Raw genomic sequence first — 6,027 nt, forward strand, 5'->3', positions numbered from 1 at the left:
TACATGGAGCAACAAGAAACAAAACACAGTTACCTTGTCTTCAGCAGAAGTAGAGTATCAAGCTATGTGTGCAACAACATGTGAGGCAGTTTGGTTGCATAGAATTCTCAATGATGTTGGGGAAGAACAGAAAGATGCAACAATAATCAGATGCGACAATCAAAGTTCAATCAAACTTGCTAATAATCTGGTGTTTCACAAGAACACTAAACACATTGATACACAATTTCACTTCGTCAGGGAGAAAGTGCAATCAAAAGAAATCCATCTTGTATATTGTAATACATGTGATAATGTTGCAGATATTTTCACTAAGCCTCTTGACAAAATTGAGTTTGAAATTTTTAGGCAGATGTTAGGCATATTTGTGAACCCCTTCTCCATTAAGGGGGAGTGTTAGAGATAAGGAAGAATATCCTAGAATAGTGAATTGGTTCACAGTACCTCAGGATAGGAATTAGTTTGTATTTTCTAGGGTACGGTTCTAGCTTCCCTAAAACCATGATTGCTATATAATGTGTGATATACATTGAGTATGTAGAGTGTTCTGTAGATCCATTCTCTCCTGGTTCAGGCTCTTTGTCGTAGCGCTGACCAGTGGCTATTTTTTATTAATACAAACATTGCTTTTTAACATGAAGACCTACCACCACTTGAACATGGAGTGGAAGCCTACACGTGCATAATAACTTGATAAGCTCGGTCGACGACCTACAAAATTAGAATGCAAGAGCCGTTCACGATCACAAAATCTATTGAGCATTGAAGACTTCATTAAATTACACCTACTACCTAAACTGCAATAAGACCCACTACTGGTTCCTCAACCTTTATGAAATTTACATGGAAAGAAAACAAAATCTACCTTGGAAATCATACATGGAAATTCTATTGCCAGGAATTTTATTTCGCAGCCTTACATTGTGTTATATATATATATATATATATATATATATATATATAGAGAGAGAGAGAGAGAGAGAGAGAGAGAGAGAGAGAGAGAGAGAGAGAGAGAGAGAAATAAGTATAATAAAAATTAACATTTTTTTTTACCCCTGATTTTGTCCTCACACTTTTAAGACGTGCTAATTTCCTCTTGAGAGGTTATGACTCGTTGAATTTTGACCTTGGTAGCTAGCAAGGTGAATTTGTGCAATATTTTTTTTTTAATCATTTATTTCAATGGTGTTGATAAATGTTGTTTTTATTTAATATGTAATTTTTATATAGAAAGTAGGATACTTATAACCCAAAATGTTGTGTAAATATTATATTTTATTTTTGTGTATTTTTAAAAGTTTCTTGTGATTAGATATTTAAGAAAAAAATGAAGTGTTATAAATAGCAATGTGGCTTGGATATTTTTAGTGTGATGAGTTGCTTCTTAAAATAACATCTCTTTCTTGCAAAAGGTCACTCTTCAGTACAATTTTTTAGCCTTCAATATTTTTCATGCAATGTATCACAAGAAAATGAAAATCATTTTGATACACTAAAACAAAAATCATATGTTGGAAAAAACAAAAATCATATCTTGGAAAAAAAAAACATATTGATACATAAAAAAATTAAAAAATTAAGAAAATTAAAAAATTAAAAAAAATTCTTTCATGTCACAACAAAATATCTATTTATTGTGATAATTGCATCACAGTAAAATCAAGTTTTCTACAACAAATAACATACCACCAAACATTTACTTCATCTACTAGTCACACCCACATCTCAAAAGGCGTGATAAACATTCAATTAAATTGATACACATGAAACTGCATACCTCTTTTGTTAACTTACTTATTATACCTTCAAAAACAATTTTTAATTTTAGTGCGATATATATATATATATATATATATATATATATATATATATATATATATGCTTTTGTAATTAGGATTCATTTGAAAATAAGATTCATCCATTAAGATAATCATATTTTCAAAGAAAATTAATCATTTATTATTTATAATAATATAAATATAAATTGTTAATTAAATTCTCACATATGATATATTAACTATATAAAATAAATATTTTGTATAATATTTTTCTTAATAATAATCAACTAAATTAATTTTTAAATAAATTATTAATTCTCCATTAAAAATATAATATAATTACTTAATATTATTAGTTCCTCCTCCTCCTCCTCTTCCTCCTTCTTCAATTATAATATAATAATATTAAATGTCAAGTTACTTAGTTGACTCCTCCTCCTCCTCCTCCTCCTCCTCCTCCTCCTCCTCCTCCAATTTTAATATAATAATATAAAATATCCTCCTCCTCCTCCTCCTCCTCCTTCAATTATAATATAATAATATTAAATGTCAAGTTACTTAGTTGACTCATTCACCTTTATGTTCTCACTTATACCTAATCGATAACGAACCTGAGTGGCTTCTTTAGGTCCAATTCCACCAATTTCGGTTGGGGCGATTCTTACTTGTTCATTGGGAACTAATCTCGCTCCTAAGATATGTGACATTGTTGATTGATTCTTTCCCTGGTCCTGCCGGCTGGAATCATGAATAGGTTCGCTCTTATCCGATCCGAATATTATTTTCAAATGAATGTGGGAAGCACCATAGCTAGCTCGATCATAGGAAGGTTCGATCATAGATAGCTAGTGGTGTTTAGTCCGATTGATCATACGACGGTACAGAAGATATAAAGCACAAGCTCGCCTGAGCATAGCGAAGGGTCCCGTCGCATTCCAAGAACCTCATATTGGGGGGGGGTCTCGCGTTGACACGCCCTACGGCCTCCTGTTCGGGTTGGTTATGTTTTCAAGCCCTCGTTCGGTTGTACCACATCCTGCCCGAACCGAAGTCACCTGACTAAAGCGGTAATCAAATCCTCAGATATACGAAATTCCACTCTGATGAATGACGAGATCATCATCATCATCAATAATTTAATTTAAAATTATAATATAATAATATTAAATTTCAAATTTCAAAACAATATAGTTTTATTGTAATAAAAAATATTTCCGTATAAACAACAACACCACCCACATAAAAAAAACCATACCCTCGTAAACGACAACACCACCAATATAAAGAACCATACCAGTACAAAGGAGCACAATAATAATCATAAACATATATTAGTTATCACCAATATTTCCTTATAATCATAAACGTATATTATTTATCACTAACATTTCCTTATAAATAATAAATTTAAAAGTAAAATAAAAATAGATATTATAGAATTTTATTTTAATTTAAAATTATAATATTAAAATATAAAAATTTAAAGTTTCAATAATAAAAAAATCATTTCCTTATAAACAAGGACACTAGTATAAAGAACCATACCCTCAAAACAACACCACCACCAATATAAAGAACCATAGTATTACAAAGGAGCACAACAATAATCATAAACATATACTTATTTATCATCAATTTATGGATTGTTGTTTATAGATTACCCTAAATACAAAGTTAGGTAGACTAGCCTCCATGGGGGGATATGTGCTATTTATTTATCACTTATTATACTCCTAGAAGTATAAACGATATGTCAATTACAGCAGCTTCAATAGTTTACTCCACGTGTTCTTTGGCACATAGAACGCTACCTTTGTATTAAAACTAAAATTAGATAATGTTTGTCAACGTCAGATAAAGAAAGTAGAGAGATGTTGTACAACCTTAGTCATGGGCATTGTGGATCTTGAAATGATCCAATACAGTTTTCTTTATCAATCCCTGGCTCCAAAAAACTCCAAGGAATTCGTCAAACGTATGTCCACGGTACTGAGCTGGATGCGCTTCATCAACCAGGGATGGTGCAGGAGCAATAAACGCATCCACTGAAGGATTGTAAAACGTAGGAATTGATATACGTGCACTCGTCGCGTTTGTTACTGCTCGATGCTCAACACTCCTGAATCTCCCATTGCTGATCACCTTTTTAATATATTCAAATCAAAAAAAGGAACACACAAGTATCATGATTAAGTCTATCTGCAACTTTTACAAAGATTGAAAACTATGTTTTATGGGATCTGCGTAGTTTTTACAAACCTGCAACTGATCTCCCAAGTTGACAACGAAGGCATTACGTACTGGTTCTACAGCAACCCACTTTCCATTTTTTAGAACTTGCAGGCCGCTCACATCGCCTTGCATCAAAACAGTGATGCCCCCAGCGTCTGAATGGCCTGGTATACCAAGGGTAAGATCTGGATTTGGGCATAGAAGATAATAATTTATAACCATCAATTGGTCGTGTTTTCCAAATTTTTATCCAGGTAATCAGACTCCGGCTCTAGAGCTTCTGAGATGGCTGTCAGCAGCTTTAAGCATAGTGCTCTCATCTCCAAAGCGTACTTGCCAGCGACCTCCCTGTGAATAAAAAGAAGGCAAAAGCTAAATCATAACAAGTTACATGACATATCCGATGAGTTGTGTCTAAAAAATTGCTGTTTACCGACCTGTAGGCTGCAGGTTTTTGAGGCCAAGAACCGATGACTTCCTCTAAAGGATGACAAGGATGTCTGAGATAGTCCTTCCAGTCATGGACTTTCTCTTTGCTAACATTCGTGCTGGTCGAGAGCCGAACGAGCTGCCTTGGGTTCTCTGAGTAAAGACATGCTCGATCTTCCACGGGCATTTCGAAGAATTCTTTGCCGATATCCATCATGCTTTTCATGACAGTCTCTGGCATGCCATGGTTCACTATCTGTTCTTCACCGTATCAACCATATTGTGGTCAACAAAATATACAGTCACTCAAATATTCAACTTCATGCTCTCTCGGTATATTAATTCCAGTATATGACTAACTATTAAAGAAATTCCAATATATGATCAGCTATTTCTGGATCATAGATCTACTATTTTATGGAACAATTTAATTAGTGGATAGTTGAATTTGAAACAAGAATTTGGTAACTCTTAAAACCATCCAGCTTTTCAAAATAATTCCAAACCATTAACCAATAAAAAGTAAATTTGTGTTTCACTCACTCCATTTATTTTTATCGGTGTTCCAAAAACAGGAAACATTAAAGAAAAGTCATGAGGATGAAAAACTGTTAGGGTTTGACATATATACCTGGAAAAATCCATCCTCCTCACAGGCACTGCTGATTTGTTGGAGTACCTTTGTTCTGTTAGGGCCATCTAGATCTTTGATATCCACCACCCGAATGCTGTCAGAATAACAGACCTCAGACATGCAAGGGCGTTCGTTGGGAGGCAGGATAAACTTCTCCTGGACTTGAAGATTCTTAACTCCATTCGACATTAGCTTCTCAATAATTCCACTCATACCATCATGATTCTGCTCAACTGGAATTGCAGATGCCATCGTTCTTTCTTTTCTTTGCGTATTGAGGCTCAACACACTTTTCACTGGAATAAGTTTCCCAACGCAATATATAGAAAATTTCTTTGGTTGATGCTTGAATTGGCCAACTATATTGTCGTTGTCCACAATAAATAGCTCAATATTTTATAATTTTTTCGTCTTCTGTCAAACACACGAGATGCCTTAAATTCAAAACCCCGGCCTTCCCTTTTTCAGTAAGAAAAAAAAAACTCTATTATATTCATAGATATTTGGATCATGAAGAGAGATCATGAGAAAAAAATATAAGATCCCAAAAACATACAAGACAAAGGGATGATATAGATCCATATTAGATCAGAATATGACAAAACACTGTCTCAGAATATAACGATGTGCTGAATACTAGCATCTGAAATAGATGAAGATGATAGAACATGATGAAACACAGAGGAAATATAGAATATAACAGGTTCATGTTGTGTACAATATATGAGGATCAAAAATATTGAAGAAGCAGGTTTATACAACGTACCAGATATGAGAAGAGAGTTACTTATGCTATGTATCGGGGAGGCAGAATTCTTGAATGTTGTGGTGAATTTCTCCAACAGTGATGTGTTGGAAGGAACTAATTCCAACTACACACAGCCATAATTCAACATAAGCTTTAAATGCTGGATTTAGAATTCAACAAATGTATTAAATGTAGTTTCTAGAGAT

General features: G+C 33.6%; 1 pseudogene; it reads right to left on the bottom strand.

Annotated features, from left to right (window-relative positions):
• Positions 1 to 3,662: 3,662 nt before the first annotated feature.
• On the bottom strand, positions 3,663 to 5,268 carry LOC149147612 (protein DMR6-LIKE OXYGENASE 2-like; annotated as a pseudogene).
• Between the last annotated feature and the right edge of the window lie 759 nt (positions 5,269 to 6,027).

Source organism: Pinus tabuliformis, chromosome 9 (assembly GCF_031772625.1).
Source record: "Pinus tabuliformis cultivar Carrire ecotype Pingquan chromosome 9, CPIR1, whole genome shotgun sequence".
Lineage (NCBI taxonomy): Eukaryota > Viridiplantae > Streptophyta > Pinopsida > Pinales > Pinaceae > Pinus > Pinus tabuliformis.